Here is a 16293-nt window from a genome sequence, read left to right as displayed (position 1 = left end):
TTTGCCAGTTCCTGTGGTATCAATACTCTCACTAGGGCTGATTCCAAGCTGCTGATGGCGTCAGGAAGCTGGGAGGGAGGTGGGAAGGGATGTGCAGCAGCCCCTGTCACAGGACCCCTCATACCCCCATACAGTGGGTGTAAATAACCTTAAGAGTATAAGAAACAGTAAAATAATTAGGAAGTGGCAGGTTTTATGTATTTATTACCTTCGCTTTTTAATATACAGTATTTAATTAGAGGTTTACATAAGTCAGCTTTTAATGATGACTGTTTCACAAACGGCTTTGCAGAATCCTTTAGGGATGGGCTGAAAAAGCAGACACAGAACAACTGAGAAGTGACCAAAGGAGGAGGAACCCGGCAACGGCTGACCACCGACTCCATGTTACACAGGGCTCACGGGGCCACGGAGCCATAGCGGGAGGCTGGAAACTCTGCCCCTGGCGGCTCTCTCCCCTCCATCCCCACCCTTGCCCTTGGGCAGGCGGCAGAGGGGGAGAGTGGGCCTGAGGAAAGCCCATCCCCTCTGCCTCTGTCAAGGAGGGCGGTGAACCACACAAGGTCAGGCAGGATCCTGGGTCTCCTGGCAGGCCTGGCACTTCCTGGGGACAGGGAAAGGGTCGTGGCCGCACTCAGACCAGTCCTCCCCTTCCCAAGTTCTGGCTTTTCCGTCCAGCCCACTGAGGTTAAGTTTATGGGCGATCACATGGCCCCGGCAGTCCTTGTCCGTCTGAGATCTGGCCGAGCAAGGCCAGCCACCTGCGCCCCCCACCATCCCCTCTCCCAAGAGACCCCTAATAAACAGCGGGCAGGAACCCCCCCGGGCCCCTAGGTACCGGCAGCGCGGCGGTTCTGGAGCAATGGTTCTGGAAGCCGCTCCCTCCCGGGCCCCTGGAGGAGCCCCCGCCCCCTCACCCTCTCCCGAGGCGGCGGGCGAGCCGGAGCCCAGCGCTGCGCAGGGCCGCCCGCACCACGCCCCCAGCCCGTCCCCGCCGCCCCCGCCGTCCTCACACGGTCCCCGCACCGCCGTCGCCACCGCGCGTCCCTCCGCTGCCGCCCGCCCGCCGCGGTTCGTGCTCAGCCGCCGCCAGGCTTCCTGCGCCGGGAACCCGAGAGAGGTGAGTGGCCCGGGCAGCCGGGGTTTGGGCCCGGACAGCGGGGCAGGTAGCACGGGGGTGACGGCGGCCGAGGGGACCGCTGGCCCTTCGGCAAGACCGGCTCCCGGACATCTCCTGCGGCGGAAAATTCAAAATCCAGTCTCTGGATAAAGGCCTTTGTGGGGAGTGGAGGAGGAGAAGGGCTGGGAAGCAGGTCCTGTCATTCCAAGATCCACATCCATAGCTCTTTGGGGGCTCAGGGACCTACCACCCAGAGGATGTGTCACAACGCTGGCATTTGGGGGAGGGAGCAGGAGGCCAGAGGGGGCTGCCCTGCCCAGGGTCCCTGCGATGGGGGCAGATCCCAAAAGTCCAACACCATTCGGGTCCTCTGGGGACATGCCCTGACCCTGCATAACTGCAGCTAAGGCCCTGGGAAGGAGCACTGCGGGCAGAGTCGAAAGACCAGGTCCCAGGCTGGAGACTCTCCTGATGCAGAGGCGGAGAGAGCAAACTGACATCTCCCGAGTGCCTGCTCCTTCGGTGACAGTACTTCTCCGTCAGCATTCCCACCTGCCTCAGCTGTGCCCCCTCCACTCCCTATCACTCATTCAGGAGATGGGCCCTCTGCCAGGCGGAAACACGAGATGGGGGAAGCTGATCCCTACCCATACAAATCACACTCTAACTGGTAGAACGTCCGCTGTGCTTCTCTTTCCTGCCCTAGGGGATGAGAATCTAAGGCAGTATTATCCCTGAACTGATGAGAAATTCTTAAGCCCCTACCGTCAATATTCACAGGACCCCTTCCACAGCACCCACACACCAGTCACTGGGAGGATTCCCAGGATGCCTCCCCATCCTCTTGCGTGTTTCAGTTTAAAAATCACCTATTCCAGGAAGGCTACCCTGACTGCCCTCCTCTTGATCAGGCACCCTGGCCCTCCCTGCCCATCATCCTCTATTCATAGCTGTAATCAGAGTATTGTCATTGCTGTGTCAATCCTAGTTTTCCCCGCTAAGTCATTTACAAAAACTTAGTCATTCGAGTTCCATTTTATTATACACATAATATTTTTCTTGAATATTTTACTTTGGAACTGTATTATGGCAGAACCTCTACTCAGGAAACAGAAGCTTAAAACTTAATCTGTCGCTGCCACTATTTTCAGATCTCCTCTAGGCTGCTTCACAACTTCTGATGCAGAGTCCATCAGTTTTTTGGTAACTTAGGGACAAGCCCTGATACCCCAGAATGACCCCTGGGGCACCTGACCGAGGACAAAGAGAACCTATATTCTGAAGACAGGACAGGGACCAGGGCCCCCTCCTTCTCATTCCTCTAGGGCCTGACTCCCTCTCTTTATTGGGGGCAGGAGGGGCCAGGACCGTGTCCCATTTTGCAGGCTTCCCCTATCGATGTCCTCTCACTGTTGGTCATCCCTTCTCTGGCCAACCTGCACTGGCCCTGATGGCCCCTGGGTGGCTCCTCGGGGACACCATGCAAAAAACCCCTGGAGTCTCCGTGTTGTCCAGATCCCTGACACGGCGCCTTGGCTCCCACCCCACCAGACTGCCCTATGGGAGCTCAGCTCCTGTCCTCCAGATCCACTTAGCCACACCAGCCCGCAGGACAAGTAGAGGACATGCAGGGGTTCAGTCTCCCCTGGCCGGCTCCTGCCTTTCTCCAGGCTTCTTTTCTTCCTGACCAAAAAGGCACACCGAGCTGATTAGCATCACCTGCTTCAGCAGACAGAGCACTGGGCTCCTCTCTCCGGAGCCCCAACCCCACTCCACGAGAGTTCACTTGGAGAATCTCAGCCTCTCAGGGCTCACCCTGAGTTCCTGCTCTCCCTCCCCAGCCCTGCAGATGTGGACCAGGGACCCGGATTAGCACTGGAAGCCCTGGAGCGGTCAGGCCCACTGCTCAGGGACATCCTGGGTGCTCCTCTTGGTCTTCAACTGGACCCCAGTGTTCAATTGCAGAACAGGAGGGAGAACCTTCCCACACACACACTCATGGTTCTGGGGCACTTAAATACCCTTATTTTTAAAAGGAAATTGTGTTCCACTCAGAGAAGTAGGAAATCAGTATCCTCTGCCACAAAAGCAAGGTAATTGAACAAATAAAAACAAGGAAAACCAAGCAGTGTTGGTTTTAAACTTAGATTAGCACCTGTTGCCTGCAGAACACACCTAAGGCTAGTTCCCTAGCTTACAAAGGGAGATTAACAAGAATTAAGAATTAAAGGCATACGGACACCCAGCTGAGACTTCCTCCCTAGTGCAGAACAGGTTAAGAGAGAAATGGATAGGGAAGAACAAAATACATGGCCAAACTTCTATCAGTCCGCCCCTACTGAGTTCAGAGCACCACACTACGCCTGAAGTGATGCAGAACAAGCCTTCAGTGTATCCATCCCTGAAGGGTCACTTCCTCCAGGAAGCCCACCCAGATGGGCCTCCTTAGCCAGCTGTGCTTCTCCTGTTTTAAGGGTCATTATGATTCACTGTAATGGGGTATTGGCTTCTACTCCCAAGCAGAAGTTCATAAGAACCACCACCAGGTCCGTCTCACTCACTTCACTATCCAGGTGTCTGTCCCCACGGGGCCTGGAGCACAGGGGTTGAACAGGTGAATGAATAATGAATGCATAGCTGAACTGACCTTCTTGACTTTGGTCTTGCTGCCCCTCCCACCTCCGGCAATGCTTTTCCTTCCTCCTCCACTTCCTCCTCCCTGCCCAAACCCCACACCTTCCATCCTTCAAGGCCCTGCTTGAGAGCCCAGTTTTTCCAGGCCTTTTTCAACCCACTGAGCCCATCCCAAGCACCCCTGCTGTTGAATCTTCGATCCCTGGCACTGCCTATGCCCAGGGGACATTCGGTTCCATGGTACAGTGCGTTCCCCACACATGCACGGGACAAGCAGTATGGGTGACACCACAGAAGCTTGATATCTAATGTGGAGTGGCTCAGCGTGGTTCCCCCTTCAAGGACGTGGCTGTGTTGGCTCGGGACACTGTATGAGTTCCCTAGCGTTGCTGTGACAATCACTATAAGCTTAGTGGCTTAAAACGCAAATTTAATCTTACAATTCTGGAGGTCAGAAGTGGGTCTCGAGCTGTCAGCACAGTGGAGTTCCTTTATGGAGGCTCTAGGAGAGAATCCATCTCGTTTCCTTTTTCAGCTTCTAGAAGCTGCCTGCATTTCTTGACTGGTGGCCAGCTCCCATCTTCAAAGTTGACTATTGCTGATTGTGTCTTTCCCACCCGTGGAAAATCCAGGATACTCTCGTCGCAAGATCCTTAAATGAATCACACCTGCAAAGTCTCCTTAAGAAAAAAGAGAGAGGCCCATTTATTCATTAGAGAGAGAGAAAGAGAGCAGGGGGAGAGACAAGCAGGCTTCCCCTGAGCACTGAGCAGACACGGGGCTTAATCCCAGAACCCCAAGATCATGACCTGAGCCAAAACCAAGAGTCAGACGCCAAACTCACTGAGACACCTAGATGCCGCATCTCTCTCTTTTAAATTAATTAATTAATTAGTTGAGAGAGAGCGCTCATGAGAGTGGGGGAAGGGACAGAAGGAGACCATCTCAAGCAGACCTGCCCCCCTACCCCCTCCCGCCGCTGAACGTGGATCCAGACAGGGGTCTCCATCCCATGACCCATGAGACCTTGACCCGAGCTGAGCTACCCAGCCCCTGCAAAGTCCCTTTTGCCATGAAAGGCAACGCAGTCACAGGTCCAGGGGATTGGGACATGGACATCTCTGAGGACGAACATTATGCAGGCTGCGTAACAGCTGTCCCGGTTCGTCACAGGGCACTGTGGCCAGTGGTGTATTAATAATAACTGCCATTTGCTGAACATTGACTCTGGACCAGGGACTGTTCCGAGCACGTTCCCCAACACCCTGAGGCGGGTGCCATCATTATCACCCTCACTGTACAGGAGAGGCACCGAGAGATTAAATACCTTGGCAAGTGGCAGAGCCAGGATTTGAACCCAGGCAGTCTGGCTCCGCCATGTGCATCCTCCTTACCTCCTCACCTCCTAACTGCCACTCTGTCACCACTCTCACCTCCAGGATCCCAGCCCAGAGCCTGGGAGAGACCAGGCAAGGTCTGAAGCCCAACACAGAGGGAGAATTGTCACCGAGATTTCTGGGGGAGACCCCATCTGGGTCACAGATTCTCTGCCAGTCCCCTCCCATGTCAGCCCTTTCTCCTCCCCATTAGAGGCATCCAAGCCTATCCCAGGGAGCAGCAGGGAGCTTTCAAAGGTTCTCTTTGTGGGGTGGAGGCAGGTGAGTCTGGAAGAGCTCCTGGATGCCACCTGCCAGTCAAATTAACCTCTGCCCTGCCCCCACAGCCACACCCCAATCATATGAGCCCCACAGAAAACAAACCAAAGACACTAAACCACACTTCCCTAGCTCGCCATCACGGAGAAGCCTGCATACTTGAGCCAGAGGGGAACACACAAGCCTTCCACAGCCACTGGTTGGAGAGGGGTGCCCTAACATCCCCTGAGCACCCAGGAGGGGCAGGCATATTTCTAAGAGTTTTATACTTACTAATTCATTGACTACAACAACCCTGTGAGGTCCTGTTATTATCCCCATTTTACAAATAAGGCAATGGGGACAGAGAGCAGTCAGGTAACTTTCCGAGGTCCCAGAGCCAGTATGAAGATCCAGGATTCCATCCATTCTCCATAAGCAAGAGAACCAAGGCAGAGGCTGGTCAAAGCTGGCTGAGCAGTCCCGGTCTGACCCACCCGATGACAGTGGCCAAGCCCCCTTTGTGCCTTCCTACCATAACCTGCTCTCTTAGCACCTGCTGGGCTGGGCTCCTGGTTTCTATGTCAACAGATTTCTTGAGAGCACTTTTATATTTCATGCTTACACCGACCTTCATTATTGCCCCCATTTTTAAAGGAGGAAAAGCAGGCTGCAGGGAGCCTGAAAACTTGCCAGAGCTCCCCCAACCACAAAGCAACAGGTTTGGGATTTGAACCCAGACATTCCGATGCTCCCCCACTCCCTCTCCCAACTGCCTGAGACAGAGCGAGCCTAGCCTGAAGGCCTCCTCCAGAAGTCTGCAGTCCAGCCAGGCACGCAGCAGCGTTTCCCCAGCGTGCCAGATGTGTGCACTCACACTTCTTCTGGACTTGCACTCCCTCTCCACCAGCCTCAGAGTTTCCTGCCTTCGGGTGGCCCCATTAGTCACACTGTCTGAGGGCCCAAGGATTATCTGAGTGGGAGCGGAAACAACCTTGTGTTAATCCGGTCAGTCTGATCAATCAGTTCAGGCCCAAACCTGCCAGAGTATGGCTGGTGCCAGGAAAGAGAATTCTCAAAAAAGCCAGCTTCTTGCTGCTTGAAACTGTCCAGGGAGGAGCCTGACTCTACCGTGACAAGCATTTCTCAAAAGGAAAGTCAGACACACCAAAAGGAGTAGCTAGGAGGCTCACGGCCACAGGAAGCACAGGGCAGGGGAGTCCGCCAGAGGCGGAGCCCCGCAGCTAAGCAGGGAGGACAATGACGAGGAGCTGGAAGCAGGGACCTCATTCTGCTATTCCGGGGTAAAGACAGATTTCCTCTGAGGCTGGCCAGCTGTGCTAACTGGAAGAACGAACTGGAAGAAATAGTAATTTTTAAAAGTACATAATCTGTGCACATTCTAAACTGTGTGCATGTTGTTCCATTCGTGCAAGTTTGCAGGGAAGAGACATCTGGTCTCCACATGTGTGTATCAGTCAGGGTCTTGGCAGGAAGTAGAGGCACTGTCGGGCAGGGTGACCGAGGAGAGGTTAACCCACGCACGGTTTTTCCGAGGTGTGGTTGGAGTTAAGGGAACCGCGGCAGGACGGTGCACAAGCCTGAGCCAAGCATCTCAGGGCAGTTGTCACTCCCCCAGGCTGGAAGGAGAGGGAAGAGTAGTGCCGGACAAGGACTCCAGCACTAGCTAAAGGCAGGCAGCCAGCCTGGCAGGGGGAGAAACACTCCCTCCTCTCCACTCTCCTGCCATCCTCTGATCCCAGTTGGCGCCTCCCATTGGCCAAACCCAACAGAAGCCAGAGGACAAGGGAGGCCGCGGGCGATCCAATCCATGGAGTTAGGAAGGAGAGAGGTAGAGAGGGGATCTGGATGGGCTGATAAGAAGTCCTCGGCACACTTCTGGCCCTGGTGCGACCGTCTTTCATCCATCCCCTCTGCTGCCATTTCTGACCACCTGCAAGGGCTTCCCTAACCAGACACTGCGAAAATGCAAACGCTGAGACCAAAAATTCAGGAGAGGCTCTTAAAGAAGCAATGGACATAAACGTCACTTATGCAGGGTATGGAGAAATTCTGCCCACGTCTCTGGAGGCCAGCCCATTGTGGGAGATGATTGCTGTGGGCAAGGAAGATGGTTATTAGTACAGTGTCTCAAATCAGCATTCCAGGAGCATGGGCCATAATTTGCCATCCCCTAGAACCAGGAAGATTCTGGAAAACAATGCATGCATCATTTTAACTTAGTGAGCTGTTTGTTGTTTACAAGGCCAGGTTTTACTTACAAAAGAACAAATTTTGCTGCCCCTGCCAAGGACTAGACATCTTCACACCAAGAAACAGAGCAAAGTCTAGCCAAAAGGGGACATTGTGGGCAGCCTGATGAATCTCCACTTCTCCAAATCTAGCATCTTCTTAGGGAGAGCAGGGCCAGAGATGCCAGCCCTTTTCCACTGGCCAATTTCAGATCTTTAAGTAACTAGAATAGGTGCCATGCTGTTCTGTCTTTAAAAAGTGAAGCATGAATCCAAATGGAGCTTGTTTTCATTGAAGAGTATTGACACTTGTAAAAGGTTCTGGGTTTGGAGATCCCTACTACTAGGCGGGGAGAGAAGGGGCCATCATCTTGTAAGTTACAATGTGTATGCCTCCCCGCACCCCCCACCCTGAATTGTGCACCTGGCAGCCCACAGGGGATTCACTTTGTAACAAACTTCCTACACAGCATGTACCCTTAGGAGCCAGAATCCTGGATCTGGCAACTGACCATGGGCTTTAAAACACCCCACTTGCCTCCTGGGGGGATAGGATGAGGCAGATCATAACTGCTACATGAAGCAGCTTTAGTTAGGGCTCTGTTCAAGTCCTGGTTCAGACACTCAGAACTGAGTGCCCTCAGGTAATTCACTGAAGCTCAGTTTCCTGAGGAGACCATTCATAAGCACCAGGAACACAGTAAGCATTCAAAAGTTAAGAGCCATATATAAGAGTGTGTGTAGGGGGGACAGTAACAGCGAACATCTATGGAACTCTAATATCTGCTGGGTGTTGAGCTAAGAGCTTGTCCTGATTTAATTGCGGAGTCCTCTCAACTCCCTTTTGAACAAGTGTCCCCACTTCCCACATAAGGAACTAGGCATAGAGAGGTTAAGGGATTTATCCAAGGTTGCCCTACTAGTAGGTAGTAGAGCTGGGGCTCAAACTCTAGACACTCTGGCTTTTGAGGGCAAATTCTTAACAACTATTCTCACCTTGGTGATTTTTCAAAAGCAGATGTGCATTTTTATGGCAAGCATAGTTAATCCAGAAAACTCCATTTGTGAAGATTTTGCAAGGAGGAGGAATTTCAAAATGAGGACCAGCCAATGGTTTCATGCAGCCTCTGAGAAGAGCTTGCTGGGAGGTTCTGGGTTCCCTCTGCTTCCCCTGCCTCCCTAGCCAGGGTAGCTTCTCCCCTCCCCTCTTGTCACTGTCCATTTCCCTCCAGAGACTCACTGGGTTCCCTCTGCTTCCCCTGCCTCCCTAGCCAGGGTAGCTTCTCCCCTCCCCTCTTGTCACTGTCCATTTCCCTCCAGAGACTCACCGAGCAGGCAGCTCTGAGCCACCCGGAGAGCTTAGCTGAAGGTGAGACGTCGGTCGACTTCTCTCTTTACCTCTCTGCCTGCTCTCTGGTTGCCCTCCATCCTGCCACCTGATCATCAGTCCTGATGACCATGATGGCATGAGATTCTGCAGACTCCCATGGTGACACTCCAAGACACTCATTCTGCAAACAGGAATAGGGTGCTCTCCTTGGAGCCAGGGGCTAGGCCGGGAGTGAGTGTCCTGCGCAGAGACCACTGGGTGCCAGTGACCCCAGTGGAAGGTGCAAAAGATGCTGGAAAGGGAGCCAAGAGAGCATAGCACAAATTGCCTGGGAGAGCCAAGAAGGCTTGATAGGGAAAGGGATTTTTGGGTCTAAAAACTGGGGCTGGAGTTCCAGAGATGAGGACAGGAGACACAGAGTTAAGATCTGCAAGTGTGAAAGAGAAGAGATGCTGGAGGAACAGCTGAGGGTAGCTAGACTGGGTAGGATACTGGCTCTGGACTCACCTGCCTGGGTTTGAATCTCAGTGCCTCCACTCACCACCTGCGTGGCCTTGGGCTCATTACTTGACCTCTGTGTGCCTCATCCCCCTATGTGCAAAATGGTGATGATAACAGCACGTACCTAAGAGAGGGGCGAGGATCAGTTGTGTTCCGTACCTCTAAGTGCTTGGCATGGTGCCTGGCACACACTACGTGCTCCACAGCGCAAGCCCTGGCTATGGTTATTGCTGTTCTCTGGGAGATTGTGGGGCAGAGGGCAGGCAGACCAGCTCTAACACCTCCTTGAATACTCAACAAAACCAGCAGGAGGTCCTCTGTGTTGTGCCTGGCCACCCATGACTCAGGCATACTCGGGCCAGGAAGCACCAGGGCAGGGATCCAGGAGGCAGAAAACCTAAGGGCAGACTCCCAGGCTGGGCCACTGGGGCTGAGCTAGAGGCTCAGGGCAGCCGCTACAGACTGCATTTACTGAGTGGCTACCAGGTGCCCGCGCTGTGGATAAGGACTTGAAAAGTACAGAAAGGTGCTTCCTGTTGACCTAGGGATGTGGCTAAGAAGGACCCTTGTCCTTTTGCAAGCAAGGCCCGTCTGAACCCACACTCAGGCGCTCCAGAGCCTGTGCCGGGGACACAATGGTAGCGGGGGTGGGGAGGGCTGTACCTCTAGGACAGGTCTGAGCGACTGTGGTTTTTTCTGGCAGGCGCCTAGCCTGGGGCCTGTGGTCATGAAGGGCAGGGAAAGGACCTGCAAGGGCTTGGTGTGCCCGACGTGGTGGGGGGGAGGGGCAAGGAGGGGAAGAGGAGAGAGGATGGGAGAAATCAATCGGGACACCAGGAGGAGGAGAGCCCGGCCAGGAAATGGACCCGCCGGCGTACCCAGACCGCCTCTGCCCGCAACCAGAGGACGCAGTGCCCACCCTGCGTGCTGCGCGCTGGCCCTAGGAGGGGGCGCGGACAAGGCGCGCGGGGTAACTGCGACCGGCACCCCAGGCCCTTCAGCGCGCAGGTACGTGTTCCCCTGAGCCAGACCTCTTCCCCTCGCCACAGTCGGTCGCAGAGTCCCTGGCGCCCCAGGAAACCGCTTGCGGAGAGCGGCCCGGTGCCAGGCACGGGCAGCCAGTTCTGCGCCTTCCCCGGGCCTGGCCCCGCGAGCGCGCGCTGAGGCTGCGGACCCTTGGGGACCACGTGTACGTGCGCTGGGCGCACCGACCAAGTGCGGGAGCCACCGCGTGCGTGCGTGGGTGCGCGGGGCGGGGCGGGCCAGCGCGGGAACGGCGGCGTGTGCGCGTGCGCTCGGGGCCGGGCGGAGGCGGCCAAGTGCGGGCGCACCCGGGATGAGCGCCGCGGGCCCCTAGCGGAAGCGGGCAGACGCGGTTGCGGCCAGCCTAGTGTCTGCCCCCCAGCGCCGCCGGCGCGTCCCGGTCCCTCTCTGGGGTGGAATGTCTGTCCGCGGTTGCTGCCCGCTTTGGCAGCCACCCCCTCGGCCGGCTCTGTGACCACCTGGTAATTACACACACACACACACACACACACACACACACACACCACCCCCCCACCCCCACCCCCCCCACCCCACCCCACCACCCCCCTTCATTTCCCAGAGCTCGGCAGGCAGCACAGTGACGCAAAGATTCGCCAGGTTTTCCTTTCCTTCTCCGCACACCGTGGAGGGATGAAGGGCAGGTGTCGGCCTCAGGGCAAGCTTGCCTGCGACTGGCCGAAGGAACGCTGGATGGGGTTGGCGAGGGCTCCTGCCCGGCAGTCGGTGGGCTCAGGTTGTCCTCAAGCTGGAAAAGAGTGACGTGGTGGCCAAATGGCAGAGGAAGACACTTTGGGGATTTAGGAGGAGGAATAGAGGGAGCGCTGACTTGGAGCCAGAGGCTGTCACTTTCTGGCGCCGGGCCTCTGTGAATCAGAAATAACTACTAGCCTGGGCCACCGCATGGGCATGGCCGGTGGTGAGGACAAAAGAGATGTGAGAATGGCCCAAGTGTCAGATGATGTGATTGTCTTGCTCCCCCTGCCTGCAGGCACAGGTAAGCTTCCGAAGAAGAGAAGGCTTAACAGAGGAGTAGGGGCTAGAGCAGTGTGGAAGCTATAGACTAGGACAACTGTAGCTGAGAGCTCCATTCCAGAGCTAGAGGACTCCAGTCCACATCTCAGCGCTTCCTTTTATTAGCCCTATTACCTTAGGCCAATCCGAGACTCTTTTTAAGCCTCAGTGTTACTTTCTGTCAAATGGGCATGATGGTGGAGCCTGCTTCCTAGGGTGGTCCTGAGATCACACAGCTGCAGACCTTGCCTTGAAAGCCTTGCAGTGCCCCCTAAACATTATGTATGAATATTGTTATTGCCATTATGTCGCACCCTTCTGGGTACAGGAACACTGTAAGGAGAGAAGCCTCATCCAACAACAAACAGTGGGAAAATGGGTTTTGTCCTTCCTAGTTGACTGGTTTTAAACAAGATGCCTTCCCTCTCTGAGACTTAGTAGCTCATGGGGAAAATTATTGTTATTGTATCCACCTCACAATGTTGTTTAAAAAATGAAAATAACTGTATGAATGAATCTAGCCCATGATAAACCTTCATCTGATTTTGGGAAGAAAAAAAAAAAAACCTAGAACTCGTATTCTAGTTATCGCCTCCTGTAAAACAAACCACTTTAAAGACAGCAGCTTAAAATAAGAGCATTCATCTTTTTAGCACAGGATTCTGTGATTGGGCAGGGTTGTGGGGGTGGGGTGGTGTATCTCTGTTCCTTGTAGCATCGGCTGATACGGCCAGCTGGGGCGGAAGCATCTTCTTCCAAGATCACACGCTCGTGCAACAAGCCAGGTGATCCTGGTCTTCATCTGGGACCGTCTTTCAGGCTTTGTGTTCCTGTCAATGTGGGCCACTCCAAGAGGCTGCTTGATCCTCCTCCCAGCATGGTGGCCAGGTTTTAAGGGCAACTATCCCACATGATAGGAGATGGGAGCTTCCAGTCTCTTCAGAGTTGGCCTCAGTAGTAACAGAGCCCACTACGATTCAAGGGGAGGGGACTTCGAGGCTGTCTCTCAATGAGAAAGGCATCACATAATTTCTGACTATCTTGAATCTACCCCAACTTGAAAGCCTTCCCTGTGCATTGGCTTCCCCCCTCCCCGCCGCTGCTGGGTGCCATGGTGACAAATTCATTCAGCTTTGCAAAGAAGACCAGTAAAGATCCAGATATCCCTAACGAGGGCCTTATCACAGAGCCTGTTTTGGTCAGGATCACTCTCTGGGCCTGATTCCAGGCTGATGAAACAGGCCCTTTAAACATTGGCTTCTCTAGTGTCTGTGTCTTTGGACCCTTGGAGGCTTTAGTCCCCAGCTCTGCCAACCCCTTGTCTTTAAAACAAAAGGGAGAAGCCAGGAAGAGGGTAGGTAATTTGGATTCAGAAAAGTGGATTTTAGCAGGTGGCTCGGGCTTAGTGTAATGAGCACTGACGTATCTCTCAGTTCCCTGGAAAAATCTGTTTGTTTTCCAAGAGGGTTGCTGCCTGGGTGTTCGGAGTGACTGTTGTCCTACATTATTAGGTTATTAACTGATGGGTTGGAGCACCGTGGGTGGGGAGGCAGGAGGCCGGAGAGGGCAGCAGGCCCCGGGAGTAGCTATGGCAACCTCCAGGACTGTGGTTTGTGCTTTGGCTCCAAGCAGGAAGGATGTCCAAGACAGCTGAGACCTTCTCAGAAAGACCACAGACGCTCCAAAGAGAGAGGTTTCCACTGTAATGTATTTTCGCACGACCACCCACCCATGTCCTCAGAGTCAAAACCAACCCTCTTTCCTGTTGCCTCATCCCAGAGCCTGACTGTCTGGCACAGTCCGTCATCTCCTGACTTCAGTTTCAGCCACACTGGGCTGAAGGAAGAAGTGGATTTGAGATGCATGTATTCATTCACACATTCGACACTTTTGTGTCATGTGTTTATTTGGGGCTGACCCACCTCTCCCTGGGAGAGAACAAAACAGACCCCGCTCCTCCTTCCTCCTGGGGCTTACTGTCTAGAAGGGGAGAGGGGCATGAGCAAATATTCATACAAATGCCCACTCATTGCCTTGTTAATCTTTGAAATATAGTTAATTTAGACTTGACTTGAACCCCGGCCCTACCATGAGCCAGCTCTGTGACCTTGGTCCCTTCGGTGGTAAGGCCAGGATAATAATATTTACCTTACAGGGCTGCTGTGAGGCATCACCAAAGCACACTCTGGGATGTGCAGTGTCTGGCACATAGCAGTAACTCCAAATATGTAAGAATCGTCCCCCCACCCCCGGCGTCCCCTTGTCCACCGCCGGATGGTCGTTCGGAACTCGCCAGCCGCCTTCTCTCTGTAGGAGGAGCCCTGGTCCCAGCTCCCTGGCAGTCAAGGCAGTGGAACACCCAGACCTCATCTTTCAGAAGTCTCGAGTTGGCCAAGGCAAGACAAAAAGAACCCAAGGAGGGCTGTGTGGAAGAAGTGGCATTTGAACTGAGCCTTGAATAAGCTCCGGTTCTCAGATTTCGGCATGTGTCAGACAATCCCGAAGGAATTGCTCCAAGGCCAGACTCTTGGACCTCATCCTGAAGTGATTCTTTTTGAGGGAATCCAGAGCAGGCCCAGGATACTGAGGTGGGCTTCCTAAAGTTCTTCTGGGAGCTGCTGCCTTGAAGACCAGAGCAGGCATTTGGCCTTGAAGAGTCGGAAAAAGAGGTCAGGAAGTGGTTGGCCATGGGCTGGGCCTCAGAGCAAGGGCTGATGGGGCCTCCTCATTTCCTTCACACTTTAGCCACCTTCTGCCCATCTTGCCCGCCCTCCACTGTGGGGTCACAGCTCCAAGCCCACCCCCCTGCCCAGAGGCTCTATCCTAACTCCCCACGCCTCTCCAGGTGGCTCTACGGATTGGGCACATGGCTTTCGTTACATCACGCTCCCTTCTTGGTCCTGAATTCAGGGTGGGTATGGGGGAAAATGCCCAGGTCTTTGTTTCCTTCCTTACCTCCTCCACCCCCGAGCCCCTCACCCCAGCTGCGCCCCCCCCCCCAGTTATCAAGCATTTATTAGAGCCAGCCCCTTGGGCAGCATGGTACCAGGCACTGTGGGGCTACAAAAGAGGGAAAGGCAGGCCTGACTCAGGGGCCTGGGAGCTTGTTAGATGTGCTCAAGCCTCACCCCAGACCTACCAAAACAGATTCTGCATGTAAACGAGATTCCTGGGAGATTCACACCAACATTTGTGAAGCACTGCTCTGTAGGGTTTTTAATAAGGGCAATGTGGAGGCATGGTCGGCAGAATAATGACCCTCCCTCCAAATGATGTCCAGTTCGTAGCCCCTGCAGCCCGTGAATATGTTACCTTACGTGGCAAAGGGAAATTAAGGGAGCAGGTAGAATCAAGCTTGCTAATTAGCTGACCCTTAAAGAAGGAAACATGTCCTGGATTACCCAGGCAGGACCAGTACCATCACAAAGATTGTTAGAAGTGGAGGAGGGGGGAAGCAGGGTCAGAGTCAAGAAGGAGGTATGAGGCTGGGAGCAGAGGCCAGAGTAAACAGCTAGAGACAGGCTCAACCCATCCCTGCTGTCTTGGAAGCTGAAAGGGGGCTGAAAGCCAAGGAATGCCAGAAGCCTCTAGAAGCTGGAAAAGACAAGGGAAGGGATTTCCCCCTAGAGCTTCAAGAAGGAACGCAGGGCTGCCAATACTTTGATTTCATCCCAGGGAAACTATGTCAGACTTCTGACCACTAGACTGTAAGACAAGAAATTTGTGTTGTCTTAGCTACTAAGTGGGTAGGGATTTGTTCCAGCAGCAACAAGAAACTCATACAGTGATCCAGAGTCTTTGGGGTCAGACAGCTCTGCTCTTCCCTAGTGTTGGGGCCCCGGGCCAGCTGCTGGCACTCTTGAGTCTCCGTTGCCCCAGCTAGAAGACAGGGATAAACCCACCACACAGGACTGATGCAAAAGTTATAACAGGAAGCATCTGAAAGCACATGCTCCCCAACTGGCAATGACCGTGCTCCTTGATGCTCTTCCCTGACCCTACCAGGGCTATGGTGCCAGGCACTCTGGGAGGTTCCCTACTGGTTCTTTTTTTTGGTCCTTGAAGCCATCTTAACCTCACACCTGGCCACCTTTAAATGCAACAATATTGCACCTTGCATCAGCTCCTCTGATGTAAGCCTGTGGGAAAGTAGAAGGCCTGGGGAAGGCCAAGTCCAGCCTTCAAGACCCAAGTCAACAAAGGTCCTGCAGTCAAATAGCAGATGGCTCACGACAAGACACTTGTACTTGTCTGAGCCCTCAGGGAGCCTCCAAGGCCTTTCCTCCAACTAGCCCCAGATTGGTAGAGTAGCCAAGGGAACCAGGTAGTGCACTGTAACAAACACCTCACCAAGCTGGCCTGCCCACCCTTCACTCCTCCCAGGGTGAATCAGATCATGGGGCAGGACCTCCTATCCTTGTTTCCACCATCATCACCAGGCCCATCATCACTGTATCCTGACTAACATCTAAGGATCTTCTAGGTGCCAGGTGTTTGCTGGACCTCATCTTCTTTGGTTCTCACAGAACACCATCGGTCAGCAAGGTCTGAGGTTTCTCAAGGTCACTGTCAAAGCTGGACAGTGGCAGCAGGGGATTGAGGCTGTGCGGTCTGTCCCAGAGCCTCCGCTCTTGACCTTCACCTCTTGCCCCGGGCTTGCTGCCACGTGCTACCAGCTCAGAGCAGACTCCACGGCCCTCCCTATGGTGATTCTCAAATTGCCTGGACTTCTAGGGGCCAGTGAGTGCCCAAGAGCCTTACGGCTTA

At 54.1% G+C, this 16293-nt stretch overlaps 1 long non-coding RNA gene across 1 annotated transcript in view; it reads left to right on the top strand.

The window, feature by feature from the left end:
• Positions 1 to 1026: 1026 nt before the first annotated feature.
• The window catches only part of LOC116879954, a 28791-nt gene continuing 13524 nt past the window's right edge, over positions 1027 to 16293 (top strand). The window contains exon 1 of the long non-coding RNA XR_004385140.1: positions 1027 to 1120. This is a non-coding gene — a long non-coding RNA (uncharacterized LOC116879954). The remainder of the gene's footprint in view (positions 1121 to 16293) is intronic.

Source organism: Lontra canadensis, unplaced genomic scaffold (assembly GCF_010015895.1).
Source record: "Lontra canadensis isolate GAN:19392208 unplaced genomic scaffold, GSC_riverotter_1.0 scaffold64, whole genome shotgun sequence".
Taxonomy (NCBI): Eukaryota; Metazoa; Chordata; class Mammalia; order Carnivora; family Mustelidae; genus Lontra; species Lontra canadensis.
Note: the sequence above shows the minus strand (reverse complement) of the source record. Positions and strands in the feature narration are given on the sequence as shown.